Here is a 21,211-nt window from a genome sequence, read left to right as displayed (position 1 = left end):
AATTTGAACATTGCAAATTGACCACAACTAAGCCCAGAAAGAAATTGTATTTGAAAATTGAGACACGATCACATCTCTTTTTTTATTCGTGGGAATACTTGGCAACACATTTCCTTAATTAAACATAATTTTTAGCTGAATTCCTGGTGATTTTAGTCTTTATATATATATATATATAAAATCTACAAAACAAAATAAATCGCTTGTGGGGCTGGTTTTGGCTCATGGGCCGCCAGTTGCAGACCCCAGCAGCAGAATATTGGCACCACCCACCTGATGTAGGGTGAAAAGGAATCACTCACTACATAAGGGAACCTCGCCAAAAGCTCAAATGGGGTAGGTAGTCTTTCATTATAATGTCAAGGGACAATCTGCCAAGTTTCTTACGTTGAGATGTGCTTAGGGAGAAAATACCTATATAATACCTATACCTCTTCCTCGAGGTATAGAACACACGTTTCAACATCTCATACATATTTCACCAACATGAAGCTTAGAAGCTATTATAATACAATGCCATTATTTTCCCCCACACTGACTGCACATATATTTACATTTGCCGACATTCCCTTTGTATGTATAGGTTGGCCCCCAATGATTCAGAGGTAATTTGCATCTGATTGCTGTTTGTCAACCAATGATTTGACTCTACGACCGTGAGCACGCCTTAAATTAGTCAAGATACAATGTAACCTGTGAATCAAGCCATACATTGAAATCGGATTAGATGTGTGCAACGTAATAGAAATACCACAATCAATTGATATCAGTTTACTACTATATATGAAATATACAATCGTTAACCTCCAGAACGCCTTAGATTCAGGAGGAAATCAGGAATATTTCTTCCGGTTCCCAAGAATGCAAAAATAAAACGGAAGCTGATTTGGTAAGTATTTTTTTTATCTTATTGCGAGTCGCACGCTCGGTCTGAATTCATTATACAAGCAGGAGTCTTATCCTGCCTAATTATGTTTTATATGTTCCTGGGATAATTAAGATACGATATCATGTCTGATTCAACTTGACTAATCGGATACAGCCCAATGTGTACATGCCCCTTTTGATATTTAAGAATATGTTTATTTATATATCGCTTTTCATTACACGTTGAATCTCAAAGTCGCTTTAAAAAACAAAACAACCAGAAAACTATTTAACAAAACAAAAGTAGGAGGATCTGGCAGTTCTTGGTCGATGGTCTTCCACAGTTTTAGATGATGGGCTGTGCGGAAAGGTACAATCTTCAGCGGATGGAGCATTGATAGTACAGTACGCAGGGAGTTAGAGACATCTGACAGACAGGCCACGGAGCTCTCCATCCGGCACCTCGTTTTCGATGTTCACAGCTCCTCTGTAGGTAGGCTGGATCGTCCACCTGGGTGATGCTTTGGCGGCTGTAAAAGCGCCAGTAAGAACACCACTCTCAGTAGTAGTCCTAAAAAGCCCACTACCAGGGGAGCCTCTGCAACACCTCACACCGCATATGTGGCGATGTGCCAAGTAATTAAATTATCGTTTAGAATTTGGGTTGATTTTGCATTTGCAAATAGTAAAGTACATCACTAATAATAATATATAGAAGCTATAATAATAATAAGCTATATAATAATATATAGAAAGCTATTATATGTTGTATCGTAGCTTAGTGTGCTATGTTTGGCCACCTGTTGCTCACATTGGGTGTAGGAATTGGGAAGTTGCCAAAAGATTCTGGAAACGGTATTTACGTTTCCTGAAGTCAAATTAAATACAACTGTCAAGCGTTCAATTGACCTGCTTTTTGTGTTGATGTTGTCCACCACATTTAAGACAATATAGCCTATTTGTTTAGTGAGTCATTTGAGTAGGCTACAGAGTAGCCACAACTCGACTGATAAATACATAATTTTAGTTGCTCATTTCTTGAAAAGCATATGATGATCATATGTGGGCATATATTCGTTTCATGAAAGTTATAAACATAAACAACGATATACCTATTATATTTATCAGTTGAATTACATTAGATGGATTGCATATAATTAATTAATTGGTCCTTTTCAGCATAGCCTTTGAATTGACTTTTTGTAAATATATAAAAGTTGAAAGGGAATGAGGAGCGTCACGTAAAAGGTTTTGCATGTGTAACAGAATAACTTTACGTCCGTCCCCTCGCGTGAACCAGGGACCTTCTACACACAACGACAACAGTCACCCACGAAGCATCGTTACCCATCGCTCCACAAAAGCCACGGCCCTTGCAGAGCAAGGGGAACTACTACTTCAAGGTCTCAGAGCAAGTGACGTAACTGATTGAAACGCTATTTAGCGCACACCGCTAACTAAGCTAGCCGTTTCACATCCGTTACACTCACCCCCCTTTTGACCTTCCTCCTTTTTCCGCAGCAACCAGTAATCCGGGTCAACAGCATCAATGTAACAGTATAATTTTTAAACCGTCCCCTCGCCCATACCCAGGCGCGAACCAGGGACCTTCTGCACACAACGACAACAGTCACCCTCGAAGCATCGTTACCCATCGCTCCACAAAATCCGCGGCCCTTGCAGAGCAACTACTACTTCAAGGTCTCAGAGCAAGTGATGTAACCGATTGAAACGCTATTTAGCGCACACCGCTAACTAAGCTAGCCGTTTCACATCCGTTACACATGGTCAATTTGATCTCTTCAGTTGCCATACAACTTTTACTGCGATAGGGGCTCTGCAGAAGTCAGGGCATTTATACTTCTTGGGCTTTGATGAGCAGAGGTGTTGTGTAGAAGTTTTCAAGAAAGGGAGTTTGTGTTTATACTGGACCTCCCGCCCCCACTTGTCGTCAACCAATCATGTCAATGCGGAGCTATATGGTGCCCATTTTATAACATTTGGGCGGCGCACGTCGATGCGGTACAGAGCTGATTTGAATAACTGGTTATTAATATGTCTTAATTTCATATTAACCAGACAAATATCAATCCAAAACAGACTTTTCTCTCCCTATCATACCCAGCTTCCAAGGCAGTATCTCTACTTGAAAAGTTTGGACAGCATGGCAAATTATTTTATATTTTAGTGCAATTTTATGACACATTTCATGCAACTCTACTTATTTTGCAAGGGGCAGAGAGAAAAATCTTATTTACTGCAATTCTACCCATTGGGTAGCCTAGTGGTTAGAGCATTGGACTAGTAACCGAAAGTATGCAAGTTCTAATCCCCGAGCTGACAAGGTACAAATCTGTCATTCTGCCCCTAAACAGGCAGTAAACCCACTGTTCCTCGGCCATCATTGAAAATAATAATTTGTTCTTAACTGACTTGCCTAGTTAAATAAAGGTACAAATTAAATTGCCATGTTAACGATATCTGCCTGGGACCATAAGAGACTGGAGCTGGCCCTGATGAAACCATAGTGGATCACTTTGTGCCTGTCCATATTGCAGTGGAGGCTCCTCAGAGGAACAAGGGCAGGACCATCCTGCTCAGTGAATTTAATTAAAAATATATACACTGCTCAAAAAAATAAAGGGAACACTAAAATAACACATCCTAGATCTGAATGAATGAAATATTCTTATAAAATACTTTTTTCTTTACATAGTTGAATGTGCTGCCAACAAAATCACACAAAAATGATCAATGGAAATCAAATTTATCAACACATGGAGGTCTGGATTTGGAGTCACTCAAAATTAAAGTGGAAAACCACACTACAGGCTGATCCAACGTTGATGTAATGTCCTTAAAACAAGTCCAAATGAGGCTCAGTAGTGTTTGTGGCCTCCATGTGCCTGTATGACCTCCCTACAACGCCTGGGCATGCTCCTGATGAGGTGGCGAATCTCCTCCCAGACCTGGACTAAAGCATCCGCCAACTCTTGGACAGTCTGTGGTGCAGCGTGGCGTTGGTGGATGGAGTGAGACATGATGTCCCAGATGTGCTCAATTGGATTCAGGTCTGGGCAACGGGCGGGCCAGTCCATAGCATCAATGCCTTCCTCTTGCAGGAACTGCTGACACACTCCAGCCACATGAGGTCTAGCATTGTCTTGCATTAGGAGGAACCCAGGGCCAACCGCACCAGCATATGGTCTCACATGGGGTCTGAGGATCTCATCTCGGTACCTAATGGTAGTCAGGCTACCTCTGGCGAGCACATGAAGGGCTGTGCGCCCCCCCAAAGAAATGCCATCCCACACCATGACTGACCCACCGCCAAACCGGTCATTCTGGAGGATGTTGCAGGCAGCAGAACGTTCTCCACGGCGTCTCCAGACTCTGTCACGTCTGTCACATGCTCAGTGTGAATCTGCTTTCTTTCATCTGTGAAGAGCACAGGGCGCCAGTGGAGAATTTGCCAATCTTGGTGTTCTCTGGCAAATGCCAAACGTCCTGCACGGTGTTGGGCTGCAAGCACAACCCCCACCTGTGGACGTCGGGCCCTCATACCACCCTCATGGAGTCTGTTTCTGACCGTTTGAGCAGACACATTTGTGGCCTGCTGGAGGTCATTTTGCAGGGCTCTGGCAGTGTTCCTCCTTGCACAAAGGCGGAGGTAGCCGTCCTGCTGCTGGGATGTTGCCCTCCTACGGCCTCCTCCACGTCTCCTGATGTACTGGCCTGTGTCCTGGTAGCGCCTCCATGCTCTGGACACTACGCTGACAGACACAGCAAACCTTCTTGCCACAGCTCGCATTGATGTACCATCCTGGATGAGCTGCACTACCTGAGCCACTTGTGTGGGTTGTAGACTCCGTCTCATGCTACCATTAGAGTGAAAGCACCGCCAGCATTCAAAAGTGACCAAAACATCAGCCAGGAAGCATAAGAATTGAGAAGTTGTCTGGTCACCACCTGCAGAATCACTCCTTTATTGGGGGTGTCTTGCTAAATGCCTATAATTTCCACCTGTTGTCTATTCCATTTGCACAACAGCATGTGAGATTTATTGTCAATCAGTGTTGCTTCCTAAGTGGACAGTTTGATTTCACAGAAGTGTGATTGACTTGGACTTACTTTGTGTTGTTTAAGTGTTCCCTTTATTTTTTTGAGCAGTGTATTTTTAAACATTTAGAGAGTTCTCCTTTTTAGATAAAACTACACTAAATACAATCACATCACCAAATAATTGATTAAAACACTGTTTTGCAATGAAGGTCTACAGTAGCCTCAACCGCACTCTGTAGTGCACTCTGCACCATGGTGTAGGACAGCAAGTTTCCGTCCTCCTCTGGGTACATTGACATCAGTCCAAAATCTAGGAGGCTCATGCCTTCCATAGACTTTCACAGTAATTATGACAACTTCCAGAGGAAGTTGCAGCATGAACTGACATGTTGTCCACCCAATCAAAGGAGTAGAGAATTATCCTTTGTACTGAATGCATGAGCTACAGTTAGCTGACACTGCAGTGCATAAAATGTGGTAAGTAGTTGACTCAAAGAGAGAGAAAGACAATAGTTGAACAGTTTTGAACAAATCAATTTCTTCAAAAATGAAGAAGAAGCCATTATAAACTGCTTACTGACTATACACTGTAAAGTTACTGCATGATTGTAGTGGGTTTACTAACACGTTAGTTCTGTTGACTATGATGTTACTTTAGCTAATATAGTGACAACGATGTAGGCTGTATGTAGCGGTTCTGATATTGTTCGGCTTGGAAAGTTTTTTTTGAATGGTCACATTCAGATTCAGAGAATTTCAATGTGCTCAGAGAGGCAATTCATTTAGCAGAAGCTGATGTGTTGTGCATTGAAGTCCACAAACGAAAGGACAAGGTGAGAGGAGGAGAGCGCATAGAAGGAATACAATGTACAGTGGGGCAAAAAAGTATTTAGTCACCCACCAATTGTACAAGTTCGCCCACCTAAAAAGATGAGACACTTCAACTATGACAGACAAAAAAAAATTAAAAATCACATTGTAGGATTTTTCATTAATTTATTTGACAATTATGGTGGGAAATAAGTATTTGGTCACCTACAAACAAGCAAGATTTCTGGCTCTCACAGACCTGTAACTTCTTCTTTAAGAGGCTCCTCTGTCCTCCACTCGTTACCTGTATTAATGGCCCCTGTTTGAACTTGTTATCAATATAAAATACACCTGTCCACAACCTCAAACAGTCACACTCCAAACTCCACTATGGCCAAGACCAAAGAGCTGTCGAAGGACACCAGAAACAAAATTGTAGACCTGCACCAGGCTGGGAAGACTGAATCTGCAATAGGTAAGCAGCTTGGTTTGAAGAAATCAACTGTGGGAGCAATTATTAGGAAATGGAAGACATACAAGACCACTGATAATCTCCCTCGATCTGGGGCTCCACGCAAGATCTCACCCCGTGGGGTCAAAATGATCACAAGAACGGTGAGCAAAAATCCCAGAACCACACGGGGGGGACCTAGTGAATGACCTGCAGAGAGCTGGGACCAAAGTAACAAAGCCTACCATCAGTAACACACTACGCCGCCAGGGACTCAAATCCTGCAGTGCCAGACGTGTCCCCCTGCTTAAGCCAGTACATGTCCAGGCCCGTCTGAAGTTTGCTAGAGAGCAGTTGGATGATCCAGAAGAAGATTGGGAGAATGTCATATGGTCAGATGAAACCAAAATATAACTTTTTGGTAAAAACTCAACTTGTCGTGTTTGGAGGACAAAGAATGCTGAATTGCATCCAAAGAACACCATACCTACTGTGAAGCATGGGGGTGGAAACATCCTGCTTTGGGGCTGTTTTTCTGCAAAGGGACCAGGACGACTGATCCGTGTAAAGGAAAGAATGAATGGGGCCATGTATCGTGAGATTTTGAGTGAAAACCTCCTTCCATCAGCAAGGGCATTGAAGATTAAACGTGGCTGGGTATTTCAGCATGGCAATGATCCCAAACACACCGCCCGGGCAACGAAGGAGTGGCTTCGTAAGAAGCTTTTCAAGGTCCTGGAGTGGCCTAGACAGTCTCCAGATCTCAACCCCATAGAAAATATTTGGAGGGAGTTAAAAGTCTGTGTTGCCCAGCAACAGCCCCAAAACATCACTGCTCTAGAGGAGATCTGCATGGAGGAATGGGCCAAAATACCAGCAACAGTGTGTGAAAACCTTGTGAAGACTTACAGAAAACGTTTGACCTCTGTCATTGCCAACAAAGGGTATATAACAAAGTATTGAGATAAACTTTTGTTATTGACCAAATACTTATTTTCCACCATAATTTGCAAATAAATTCATTAAAAATCCTACAATGTGATTTTCTGGATTTTTTTCCCTAATTTTGACTGTCATAGTTGAAGTGTACCTATGATGAAAATGACAGGCCTCTCTCATGTTTTTAAGTGGGAGAACTTGCACAATTGGTGGCTGACTAAATACTTTTTTGCCCCACTGTATATCGACATAACCTGAAAGGCTGCTCAGCAAGGAAGAAGCTACTGCTCCAAAATCACCATTACAAAAGCCAGGCTACGGTTCGCAACTGCACATGGGGACAAAGATTGTACTTTTTGGAGAAATGTTCTCTGGTCTGATGAAACAAAAATATAACTGTTTGGCCATAATGAACATCGTTATATTTGGAGGAAAAAAAGGGAGGCTTGCAAGCACCTTGCCAACCGTGAAGCACAGGGGTGGCAGCAGCATGTTGTGGGGGTGCTTTGCTGCGGGAGGGACTAGTGCACTTCACAAAATAGATGGCATCATGAGGGAGAGAAATTGTGTGGATATATTGAAGCAACATCTCAAGACATCAGTCAGGAAATTAAAGCTTGGTCACAAATGGGTCTTCCAAATGGACAATGATCCCAAGCATACTTCCAAAGTTGTGGCAAAATGACTTAAGGACAACAAAGTCAAGGTATTGGAGTTGCCATCACAAGGCCCTGACCTCAATCCTATAGAAAATTTGTGGGCAGAACTGAAAAAGCGTGTGCGAGCAAGGAGGCCTACAAACCTGACTCAGTTACACCAGCTCTGTCAGGAGGAATGGGCCAAAATTCACCCAACTTATTGTGGGAAGCGTGTGGAAGGCTACCCGAAATGTTTGACCCAAGTTAAACAATTTAAAGGCAATGCTACCAAATACTAATTGAGTGTATGTAAACTTCTGACCCACTGGGAATGTGAAATACAAGCTGAAATAAATACATTTTCTCCACTATTACTCTGACATTTCATATTCTTAAAATAAAGTGGTGATCCTAACTGACCTAAGACAGGGAATTGTTACTTGGATTAAATGTCAGGAATTGTGAAAAACTGAGTTGAAATGTATTTGGCTAAGGTTTATGTAAACTTCCGACTTCAACTGTATATTGAGCATTCAAGACACAATGTGCAGAAATAAAGGGAGGAGCCAGGAATATTTTCCACAATGGAAAGATCAGCTAACTCCTCTGCTTTCTAGAAAAAAGCCATTATCTCTAAACTGCACTATGTACAAACATCCCTTTTCAGTACCCTGTCTTTCAAAAATAGTTCATAAAAATCCAAATAACTTCACAGATCCTCATTGTAAAGGATTTAAACACTGTTTCCCACACTGTTTCAATGAACCATAAACAATTAATGAACATGCACCTGTGGAACGGTCGTTAAGATACTAACAGCTTACAAGCAATTAAGGTCACAGTTATGAAAATGGAGTCCTTTCAATGGACTCTGAAAAACGGCAAAAGAAAGATGCCCAGGATCCCTGCTCATCTGCGTGAACGTGCCTTAGGCATGCTGCAAGGAGGCACGAGGACTGCAGATGTGGCCAGGGCAATAAATTGCAATGTCCATACAGAGGCCTGTACTCTGGAGCGGGATCGATTTGGAGGTGGAGGGTCCGCCTGTTCTGGGGCGGTGTGTCACAGCATCATCGGACTGAGCTTGTTGTCATTTCAGGCAATCTCAACGCTGTGCGTTACAGGGAAGACATCCTCCTCCCTCATGTGGTACCCTTCCTGCAGGCTCATCCTGACATGACTCTACAGCATGACAATGCCACCAGCCATACTGCTTGTTCTGTGCGTGATTTCCTGCAAGACAGGAATGTCAGTGTTATGCCATGACCAGCGAAGAGCCCGGATCTCAATCCCATTGAGCACATCTGGGACCTGTTGGATCGGAGGGTGAGGGCTAGGGCCATTCCCCCCAGAAATGTCCGGGAACTTGCAGGTGCCTTGGTGGAAAAGTGGGGTAACATCTCACAGCAAGAATTGGCAAATCTGGTGCAGTCCATGAGGAGGAGATGCACTGCAGTACTTAATGCAGCTGGTGGCCACACCATCTAATGACTGTTACTTTTGATTTTGACCCCTTCTTTGTTCAGGGACACATTATTACATTTCTGTTAGTCACATGTATGTGGAATTTGTTCAGTTTATGTCTCAGTTGTTGAATCTTGTTATGGTCATACAAATATTTACACGTTAAGTTTGCTGAAAATAAATGCAGTTGACAGTGAGGACGTTTCTTTTTTTGCTGAGTTTATAATAAATGGCACATGTAAAACCATCAGTACCTGCTTGTTTCCTACTCACAATTTCAGTTATACTACAAAAGCGCTCCCTTGGTGAGCCCAGCTTGGACTCTGAGCACATTCCAAACATAATTTCATGTATACAACAACAGTGGCCAGCAGTAACGTAAACTCTGCCTTAACAAGGCATGTTATTCATTAGACTGCATTCATTATGCAAAGACATCGGGGTTTTAAGACCTGAACTTGATCTCCTACCATACGTTTATAATCCACAGAGGTCCAATCACTGAGCAAATCCCCCTTTTCTTAAAGAGGCCTCATTGCAGTCAAATAAGGAAAATGGCCCTCCATTGGAAAAGGGATGTGTATGGGATGCTGAATTACAGTAGGCTATAAATCAGTGGCGGTCAGAGCCGTTTAAGATGAGTGAAAACAATTTAGTTGTTTTCATGAGTATGGCCTTATTTCTATTACAGCATATTAAATGACTGACATTGATATTCTATTCACCCAGTTCAATGTAACATAAATTGGTTTAGGTTAATACATGATACTAGAATTTTCCCTTCATGGGGTTTCTATAACCTAGTCTACGAAGAAAATTTTCCAACATACAGTGCCTTGCGAAAGTATTCGGCCCCCTTGAACTTAGCGACCTTTTGCCACATTTCAGGCTTCAAACATAAAGATATAAAACTGTATTTTTTTGTGAAGAATCAACAACAAGTGGGACACAATCATGAAGTGGAACGACATTTATTGGATATTTCAAACTTTTTTAACAAATCAAAAATGGAAAATTGGGCGTGAAAACTCTCTCCAGAAGTTCAGTGAGGATCTCTGAATGATCCAATGTTGACCTAAATGACTAATGATGATAAATACAATCCACCTGTGTGTAACTGGTTACTTTCTACAATGTTGTATCTGGTGTCCTTTGACATCTCTTTGGTCTTGGCCATAGTGCAAATAAATTCATAAAAAATCCTACAATGTGATTTTCTGGATTTTTTCCCCTAATTTTGTCTGTCATAGTTGAAGTGTATCTATGAAAAAAAAATGACAGGCCTCATCTTTTTAAGTGGGAGAACTTGCACAATTGGTGGCTGACTAAATACTTTTTTGCCCCACTATAGGACTCGTTTTTCTGTGGATATCGATACGTTTGTACCTGTTGCCTCCAGCATCTTCACAAGGTCCTTTGCTGTTGTTCTGGGATTGATTTGCACTTTTCGTACCAAAGTACTTCTTCTCTAGGAGACAGAACGTGTCTCCTTCCTGAGCGGTATGATGTCTGAGTGGTCCTATGGTATTTATACTTGCATACTATTGTTTGTACAGATGAACGTGGTACCTTCAGGCATTTGGAAAGTTCTCCCAAGGATGAACCAGACTTGTGGTCTACAATGTTTTTTCTGAAGTATTGGTTGATTTCTTTTGATTTTCCCATGATGTCAAGCAAAGAGCCAGTGAGTTTGAAGGTAGGCCTTGAAATTCATCCACAGGTACACCTCCAATTGACTCAAATGATGTCAGAAGCTTCTTACACCATGACATAATTTTCTGGAATTTTTCAAGCTGTTTAAAGGCACAGTCAACTTAGTGTATGTAAACTTCTGACCCACTGGAATTGTGATACAGTGAAATAATCTGTCTGTAAACAGTTGTTGGAAAAAGTACTTAGATGTCCTAACCGACTTGCCAAAACTATAGTTTGTTAACAAGAAATTTGTGGAGTGGTTGAAAAACTAGTTTTAATTACTCCAACCTAAGTGTATGTAAACTTCCGTCTTCAACTGTAAATTTGGTGTTATAACAGAATTATTCAGTATTTCCACTTAAATCTTCTAATGGCTGGGGGGCAGTATTGAGTAGCTTGGATGAATAAGTTGCCCAAAGTAAACGTCCTGCTCCTCAGTCTCAGTTGCTAATATATGCATATTATTATTAGTTTTGGATAGAAAACACTCTAAAGTTTCAAAAACTGTCAAAATATTGTCTGTGAGTGTAACAGAACTGATATTGCAGGCGAAACCCTGAGGAAAATCAAACCAGGAAGTAAGTGGCCTCTATTTTGGAAACTCCATGTTCCATAGCCTGCCTTTGCTCCATTTAAAGGGATATCAACCAGATTCCTTTTCCTATCGCTTCCTCGAGGTGTCAACAGTCTTTAGACATAGTTTCAGGCTTTTATTTCGAAAAATGAGCAAGAAACATAACATCGCGTCATTGTATGGCTGGGTGCCAGCAGCGTTTTGTATGCGCAACAGAGTTTGGGCAGCCATTGCCTTTCCCTCTCCTACTGAAAAAGACAGTTGCGGTTGATATATTATCGATTATATATTTTAAAAACAACCAGAGGATTGGTTATAAAAAACGTTTGACATGTTTCTGTGGACATTATGAATACTATTTGGAATTTTCGTCTGCGTTGTCGTGACCGCCCTTTCCTGTGGATTTCTGAACATAACGCGCCAAACAAACTGAGGTATTTTGGATCTAAAAATAATCTTTATGGAACAAAAGGAACATTTATTGTGTAACTGGGAGTCTCGTGAGTGAAAACATCCGACAATCATCAAAGGTAAACGATTAATTTGATTGCTTTTCTGATTTTCGTGACCAAGCTACTTTGATCCTAGGTGTTCATAATGTTTTGTTGAGCGATCGATAAACTTACACAAACGCTTGGTTTGCTTACGCTGTAAAGCATATTTTCAAAATCTGACACGACAGGTGGATTAACAAAAGGCTGTGTTTTTCTATATTGCACTTGTGATTTCATGAATATAAATATTTTTTGTAATATTATTTGAATGTGGCGCTTTGCAAATGAGCGGTTGTTGATGAAAATTATCCCGTTAACGGGATTGCAGCCATAAGAAGTTTTTAAACACATGACACAAATTCTGGAATGATATATATTACATATTTGTGCTGACAACATTCCCAGCATCAATCTGCAGACATTTTATGAAAAAGTAATAAAACAAGGGCAATTTAGAACAGCGAGAACGTCTTCATCCTTGTCATTACATAACAGTATCTAAAACCAGTTTAAACTGGCAACTGATCTATGTCTTTAAACTATGATTCATCCAATAGTTCTCTTCGACGGTCTCTTTCCAGGCACAGTGAAAGTACACTCACCTAACAGCTTACTTGTTTATGAAAACACAGGCAAGATATAGGAAAAAATCAGGTTCTTATGTTTGCTGTCTAAATTTCTTTTATTTTTTTCTCACCTTTATTTAACCAGGTAGGCTAGTTGAGAACAAGTTCTCATTTGCAACTGCGACCTGGCCAAGATAAAGCAAAGCAGTGTGACACAGACAACAACACAGAGTTACACATGGAGTAAACAAGCCAATAACACAATAAACAAGTCAATGACCCAGTAGAAAAAATAAAGTCTATATACAGTGTGTGCAAAAGGCATGAGGGGGTAGGCAATAAATAAGCCATAGGAGTGAATAATTACAATTTAGTGATAAATGAGCAGATGAGTATGTGCAAGTAGAGATACTGGTTTGCAAAAGAGCAGCAAATTAATTAAAATAAAAACAGTATGGGGATGAGGTAGGTGGGCTATTTGGGTGGGCTATTTACCGATGGACTATGTACAGCTGCAGCGATCGGTTAGCTGCTCAGATAGCAGATGTTTAAAGTTGGTGAGGGAAATAAAAGTCTCCAACTTCAGCGATTTTTGCAATTAGTTTCAGTCACTGGCAGCAGAGAACTGGAAGGAAAGGCGGCCAAATGAGGTGTTGGCTTTGGGGGTGATCGGTGAGATATACCTGCTGGAACGTGTGCTACGGTTGGGTGTTGTTATCGTGATCAGTGAACTGAGATAAGGCGGAGCTTTACCTAGCATAGACTTATAGATGACCTGGCGACGAGTATGTAGCGAGGGCCAGCAGACTAGAGCATACAGATCGCAGTGGTGGGTTGTAGAAGGTGATTTGGTAACAAAACGGATGGCACTGTGATAGACTGCATCCAGTTTGCTGAGTAGAGTGTTGGAAGCTATTTTGTAGACGATCTCGCCGTAGTCGAGGATCGGTAGGATAGTCAGTTTTACTAGGGTAAGTTTGGCGGCGTGAGTGAAGGAGGCTTTGTTGCGAAATAGAAAGCCGATTCTAGATTTGATTTTGGATTGGAGATGTTTAATATGAGTCTGGAAGGAGAGTTTACAGTCTAGCCAAACACCTAGGTATTTATAGTTGTCCACATATTCTAGGTCGGAACGTCCAGGGTGGTGATGCTAGTCGGGCGGACGGTTGCGGGCAGCAACGGTTGAAAAGCATGCATTTGGTTTTACTAGCGTTTAAGAGCAGTTGGTTGCCACAGAAGGAGTGTTGTATGGCATTGAAGCTCGTTGTGTTTTTATAGACACGTAAATATCTTAATGTGGTTGAGTTTATATCAGTTTTAGCTGTTGTGCCAACTCTAGAAATGACATGTGTAAAAATATTGTTACTGTCCAATCTTACATTTACATTTTAGTCATTCTTATCCAGGGCAATTTACAGGAATTAGGGTTAAGTACCTTGCTCAAGGGCACATGGACAGATTTTTTTACCTAGTCAGCTTGGGGATTTGAATTTGCGACCTTTCGGTTACTGGCCCACTGCTCTTAAGTGCTAGGCTATCTACCTCTATCTCTACAGTGAAATTACAGTTCTACTTGTGTGAAATAGGACAAATTATAAACACCCACCCAAAAATTATAATAATAAATAGATTAACTTTAAAAGTGAAGTTGTGGGGCTTGCTAAAGCTCTTTAAAGTGTTTTTGTGGTAGTGGTAGAAGTTTAAAACATTTTACTTTGAAACTTTTTTGCTTTAAATATTAAAGTATCTAAGTAAAACTTTATCGTAGTGGTAGTGTCTGCAGTAGTATTTCTGGTGACTGGTTATAGTTGAAAAAGAAGGTCGATCAAAAGTTAGGATAGCCTGAACATAAAGTTGGTTCGCTGTATCTAGCTTGAATGGTTCAAGAGTTACTGTTGGTGGGTTATTTTATTGAAATGTATGCAAAATAATATAGTTATAGTTGATTTTTTTAAAATCAGAATTTTAAGTTAGGATAACCTGAACATGTGAAAGTTGGTTTGGTGTCTGTTGTTTGTTCAGTAGGGGTCAGTAGTTGTGGTCAGTATTTGTGGTTATGGTCATAAGTTGTTGTGGTCACTCGATGTGGTCAGAAGTTGTGTGGTTGTGTTCAGAAGTTGTATGGTCAAAAGTTGTGTGGTTGTGGTCAGTAGATGTGTGGTTGTGTTCACTCAATGTGGTCAGCAGTTGTGTGGTTGTGGTCAGTAGTTGTGTAGTCAGAAGTTATGTGGTTGTGTTGTGGTCAGTTGTTGTGTGGTTGTGGTCACTAGATGTGGTAAGCAGTTGTTTGGTTGTGTTCAGAAGTTGTGTTGTCAGTAATTGTGTAGTTGTGGTCAGAGGTTGTGGTCAGCAGTTGAGTTGGTCAGTAGTTGTGTGGTCGAAAGTTATGTGGTTGTGGTCACTAGATGTGGTAAGCAACTGTGTGGTTGTATTCAGAAGTTGTATGGTTGTGGTCAGAAGTTGTGGTTGTTAATTGTGGTCTGTGGTTGTGGTCAGAAGTAGGGCTGTGGTGGTCACAAAATTTCATCAGCCGGTGATTATCAAGCAAATAACTGTCGGTCTCACGGTAATTGACCGTTAATTAAGCATCTCCTGGCTTCCACACATAAATCCATGTCTTATAAATGCATGTAATTAGCCTACACCTTCACAATAAATCCATTATTTATTTTAGACGGGTCTAAAGAAGCATGATATGAAGAAAATGTAGTCTATTTCAGAAGAAAAGAATAGCATACTCTGAGTTGTCCTTATGTTAGGTCCTGATGTGGCTATGCCAAATGGCTGTGGGATACACTAGTTCATTAAGCAAACAAGATTTGCTTATAATTCAGTGGCATTATTTTATAGTATACAGAATACAATTGAACGAATCTATTCTGTGTTGAGTGATTAACAAAGAAATAGGTACTCGTATATACTTAATTTCGAGTTCCTAATTTAAAATGCAGACCACAATGGGCGCCTCTTTAGCATCTGCGTGGCCAGGCGCTAAAATAGAAATAGGTTCTATTTGTGACGCTCAACACTCTGCAAGTCCGGCCTCTCCCATCTCCTCGTTGGTCTTTAGGAGCATATACTCACATGTGTGATTAAAAAGTGAACTGACATCCACACTCCAGTCCTTTGTAGTAATGCACAGTAAAGTTGGTTGCCAACCGCCATATAAAGTCCAAAGAAGTCAAAAAGAAGCCTGAGGAAGGAGGAGAGATGACAAAACGGTAAACCAAATTCCTTTCTCATCTGTGGATTAATTGTCGGAGTAGAGGACCTTGTGCATTTCAGGTAAAATAACAACTCAATGTCTATATCCCAGGACAAATTAGCTAGCAACAGCAAGCTAGCTAGTTAAATTGCCATAATTGTTTAATTATTTTCGACCTGTCTCCAAATTAATATAATTGGTCCAGAGTTTGTTTTGATATTTCAACCTGCGTGTCCTAATCGTGTCTGGTTTTGGGGTACAAAATCAACATGCGCGCGATGGAGCACGCAGGCTCACGCGCGTGTCCGGTTTAGTCAGCGTGTAACTTTAGTTGTTCTACAAACGTTGGGCTATATGTTTTGATTTTGAATACATTGTAAGGCTGAATGATGAGACTCTAATGATGATTTGAAAAAAGTTGCTTGAAAGGCATGAGCCCTGCTTTGTTTTTTTTGCGCAGGCTGTACACACTTCAATAGTCTCTCATTCATAATTTGACAAGCACTTAATATGCCTTGAATTTCACGGCGGCATCCCGTCTGGCTGTAATGCACCCTAAAAAAAATCCATGCCTTTTGCGGCCCTGAGTGCTGCGCATTCCGAAGCTACTCTCACTCACATGGCTCTCTGTCACGTGATCGGGTCTTTCTCGCAGGCTACAAGTGAAGACAGACACATCGGGGATGCAACTGCACGTGTCCTTATCCAAATTCTAGGTATATGTTGAAGATATTGGAAGAACTGTCCACATTTTACTTTTCGTCAGCCAACAAGATGAGTAGGCCTAACGAACAGCAAAACCACTAGCCTATGTCAATCTACTATCCACCATAGTACAAAAGTCGACCTATTCTGTCCTAGAAATAAATATTCCAAACATAGTCTGTGACAGTTGTGGGATGCGATAGATCCCAAGTGAATACAACCACTAGCATAAAAAAAAACTTTTTTTGTGCAATGTGGCTGATGCAACAGTTCAGAACGTTTAGGTTAAAATGTTGATAAACTATTAGGCTATTTCTTCACAGTATAAGTGCAGCAATGCACACATGTTAGTAGGCTATAAGCACAAATGTTCCATTAGCGGAAAACACCATTATCAAAAGTGACCGCAAATGCAATTATGCATGTAATGCTTTTATTATAAAGGTGCATTTTTATGGTGAAAATTATGTTCCCCAAACTTGAAATTCACACGCTGCTTATGTATGTCAGTTAGGCTCTACACCCCTTGTAAAGCAGATTAATGTGCTTAATTTTAAGAAGTTATTTGGCCACTTTAGTTGTGATACAAACCTTATTAAAACATATAGGCATATAGGCAAGGCTACATGAGGTGTGCGATTATGATTTTAAAAAGTTGCAAAAAAAGGCATTGTTTCTTACGCTGGACATACAGTGGGGGAAAAAAGTAGTTAGTCAGCCACCAATTGTGCAAGTTCTCCCACTTAAAAAGATGAGAGAGGCCTGTAATTTTCATCATAGGTACACTTCAACTATGACAGACAAAATGAGGGGGAAAATCCAGAAAATCACATTGTAGGATTTTTTATGAATTTATTTGCAAATTATGGTGAAAAATAAGTATTTGGTCACCTACAAACACGCAAGATTTCTGGCTCTCACAGACCTGTAACTTCTTCTTTACGAAGTCCTCCACTCGTTACCTGTATTACTTCCGCGCCGACAGAGATGGCCGCCTCGCTTCGCGTTCCTAGGAAACTATGCGTTTTTTAAATTATTTTTTTTACATGTTATTTCTTACATTGGTACCCCAGGTCATCTTAGGTTTCATTACATACAGTCGAGAAGAACTACTGAACATAAGAGCAGCGTCAACTCACCATCAGTAATCCAAGAATATGACTTTCGCGAAGCGGACCCCTTGTTCTGCCTTTCATCCAGGACAACGGAATGGATCCCAGCTGGCGACCCCAATAAATGACTTCGAAAAAGGGGAAAACGAAGCGGTCTTCTGGTCAGACTCCGGAGGCGGGCACATCGTGCACCACTCCCTAGCATTCTCCTCGCCAATGTCCAGTCTCTTGACAACAAGGTTGATGAAATCCGAGCAAGGGTAGCATTCCAGAGGGACATCAGAGACTGTAACGTTCTTTGCTTCACGGAAACATGGCTCACTGGAGAGACGCTATCAGAGACGGTGCAGCCAGCTGGTTTCTCCACGCATCGCGCCGACAGAAACAAACATCTTTCTGGTAAGAAGAGGGGCGGGGGCGTATGCTTTATGGTTAACGGGACGTGGTGTGGCCAAAACAACATACAGGAACTCATGTCCTTCTGTTCACCTGATTTAGAATTCCTCACAATCAAATGTAGACCGCATTATCTACCAAGGGAATTCTCTTCGATTATAATCACAGCCGTATATATTCCCCCCCCCAAGCAGACACATCGATGGCTCTGAACGAACTTTATTTGACTCTTTGCAAACTGGAATCCATATATCCGGAGGCTGCATTCATTGTAGCTGGGGATTTTAACAAGGCTAATCTGAAAACAAGACTCCCTAAATTTTATCAGCATATCGATTGCGCAACCAGGGCGGGAAAAACATTGGATCATTGCTATTCCAACTTCCGCAACGCATATAAGGCCCTGCCCGCCCTCCTTTCGGAAAAGCTGACCACGACTCAATTTTGTTGATCCCTGCCTACAGACAGAAACTAAAACAAGAAGCTCCCGCGCTGAGGTCTGTTCAACGCTGGTTCAAGCTGATTCCACACTCCAAGACTGCTTCCATCACGTGGACTGGGGTATGTTCTGTATTGCGTCAGAAGACAACATTGACGAATACGCTGATTTGGTGTGCGAATTCATTAGAATGTGCGTTGAAGATGTCGTTCCCATAGCAACGATTAAAACATTCCCAAACCAGAAACCGTGGATTGATGGCAGCATTCGCATGAAACTGAAAGCGCGAACTACTGCTTTTAATCAGGGCAAGGTGACTGGAAACATGACCGAATACAAACAGTGTAACTATTCCCTCCGCAAGGCAATCAAACAAGCTAAGCGTCAGTCTAGAGACAAAATAGAATCTCAATTCAACGGCTCAGACACAAGAGGTATGTGGCAGGGTCTACAGTCAATCACGGATTACAAAAAGAAAACCAGCACTGTCGCGGACCAGGATGTCTTGCTCCCAGGCAGACTAAATAACTTTTTTGCCCGCTTTGAGGACAATACAGTGCCACTGACACTGCCCGCAACTAAAGCATGCGGACTCTCCTTCACTACAGCCGACGTGAGGAAAACATTTAAACGTGTCAACCCTCGCAAGGCTGCAGGCCCAGAAGGCATCCCCAGCCGCGCCCTCAGAGCATGCGCAGACCAGCTGGCTGGTGTGTTTACAGACATATTCAATCAATCCCTATCCCAGTCTGTTGTTCCCACATGCTTCAAGAGGGCCACCATTGTTCCTGTTCCCAAGAAAGCTAAGGTAACTGAGCTAAACGACTACCGCCCCGTAGCACTCATTTGGATGATCCAGAAGAAGATTGGGAGAATGTCATATGGTCAGATGAATCCAAAATATAACTTTTTGGTAAAAACTCAACTTGTCGTGTTTGGAGGACAAAGAATGCTGAGTTCCATCCAAAGAACACCATACCTACTGTGAAGCATGGGGGTGGAAACATCATGCTTTGGGGCTGTTTTTCTGCAAAGGGACCAGGATGACTGATCCGTGTAAAGGAAAGAATGAATGGGGCCATGTATCGTGAGATTTTGAGTGAAAACCTCCTTCCATCAGCAAGGGCATTGAAGATGAAATGTGGCTGGGTCTTTCAGCATGACAATGATCCCAAACACACTGCCCGGGCAACGAAGGAGTGGCTTCGTAAGAAGCATTTCAAGGTCCTGGAGTGGCCTAGCCAGTCTCCAGATCTCAACCCCATAGAAAATCTTTGGAGGGAGTTGAAAGTCTGTGTTGCCCAGCAACAGCCCCAAAACATCATTGCTCTAGAGGAGATCTAGAGGAGATCTGCATGGAGGAGTGGGCCAAAATACCAGCAACAGTGTGTGAAAACCTTGTGAAGATTTACAGAAAATGTTTGACCTCTGTCATTGCCAACAAAGGGTATATAACAAAGCATTGAGATAAACTTTTGTTATTGACCAAATACTTATTTTCCACCATAATTTGCAAATAAATTCATTAAAAATCCTACAATCCTACAATGTATCCATAGCAACGGCTCCGTTTAGGCTGCTCAATGATGACACAGAGACGTCAGCTAGCAACTTTCACTCTAAACTCCGACAAACAGCTGTAACTTTTTATTGGTTGGAGCTATTCCTAATCCGCTTTATCCAATCGGAGGGGTACAGCCCATTCTTCTCTTTAGAGACAAGCAAACTGTTTTACAGGAGTTTTATTTAATCCGTATTGATGTTCTCGATGGTGGCGTGGTTTGGCAATCTTAATGTTTGCAACAAAAATAGTTTGGACAGGGTGGTTAAGGTGGCCAGCAAGATCATCGGTGTGCAACAGGCACAGCACTCAGAGACATTCAGAACGCAGGTGGTGAGGAGAGTTAACAGTATCCTAGACTGTCCTGATCACCCCCTCCTTGACCATTTTGAGCTTCTCCCCTGAGGTCATCGTTTTAGACTTCCCAAACTCAATAGCAACAGATACAATAACTATTTTATCCCACATACCATGAACTTTCTGAATCTGTACATGAAATGAAATGTCTATTGCTGCAATTTTGCACAATGATTGCTCCTTTTTATCCGTCTCTCTGTTTCATGTTATGTGTATATCAGTTGTATGGTCGTCACTGTTTTTAATGTTTGTTGTTGTTTTTTACCCTGACTGCAGAACAAATTTCCCAATTGGAACAATAAAGATAACTTGAACTAGCCAGTTGAGTTATTTAGAGCACGGAGCATGATCCTGGAACAGGAGGATGAAGCTAGTAAGCATTAGAAATGTTCTCTTTATCGTTCCAGGTCGTCCAGACTGGGAAAGTATTCTTAATCTTAACACTAGCTTGTTTGGTCTGAAACAGATTGACAAATCATGAGAATTTGAATAGCAATGAAAGACATTCATTCCAGCAGTCAAGCATTGCTAGGCAACAGTAGCCTTGACAACACTACTCTCTTCTGGCTCAAGCAAGTGTGAGGAAACATGCTAACATACAGTAAATTTGTGCTTTAATATGAAATAAATACTGCACTCTGACCCAAAAAACGAATTTGCTAGATTCATGATAGTGTTGTTAGACAAAGCAAGGAAAGTGAACTTCAAAACATGATGAATACTACTGTTCAAAAGTTTGGGGTCACGTACACATGTCCTTGTTTTTGAAAGAAAACCTTTTTTTTGTCCATTAAAATAACATCAAATTTATCAGAAATACAGTGTGGACATGGTTAATGTTGTAAATGACTATTGTAGCTGGAAACTGCAGATTTT

General features: G+C 41.4%; 1 protein-coding gene across 2 annotated transcripts in view; it reads left to right on the top strand.

Annotated features, from left to right (window-relative positions):
* The first annotated feature begins 687 nt into the window (after positions 1-687).
* Positions 688-21,211, top strand: part of LOC118401446 (AT-rich interactive domain-containing protein 3A-like) — a 63,994-nt gene continuing 43,470 nt past the window's right edge. The window contains exon 1 of one of the 2 annotated variants that reach the window (XM_052475161.1): positions 688-889. The gene's annotated coding sequence lies outside the window, so the exon portion shown is untranslated. The remainder of the gene's footprint in view (positions 890-21,211) is intronic. The other variant, XM_035798952.2, reaches the window with a different exon arrangement.

Source organism: Oncorhynchus keta, chromosome 22 (genome assembly GCF_023373465.1).
Source record: "Oncorhynchus keta strain PuntledgeMale-10-30-2019 chromosome 22, Oket_V2, whole genome shotgun sequence".
NCBI classification, from domain to species: domain Eukaryota; kingdom Metazoa; phylum Chordata; class Actinopteri; order Salmoniformes; family Salmonidae; genus Oncorhynchus; species Oncorhynchus keta.
This window is presented reverse-complemented; position numbering and strand designations above follow the sequence as displayed.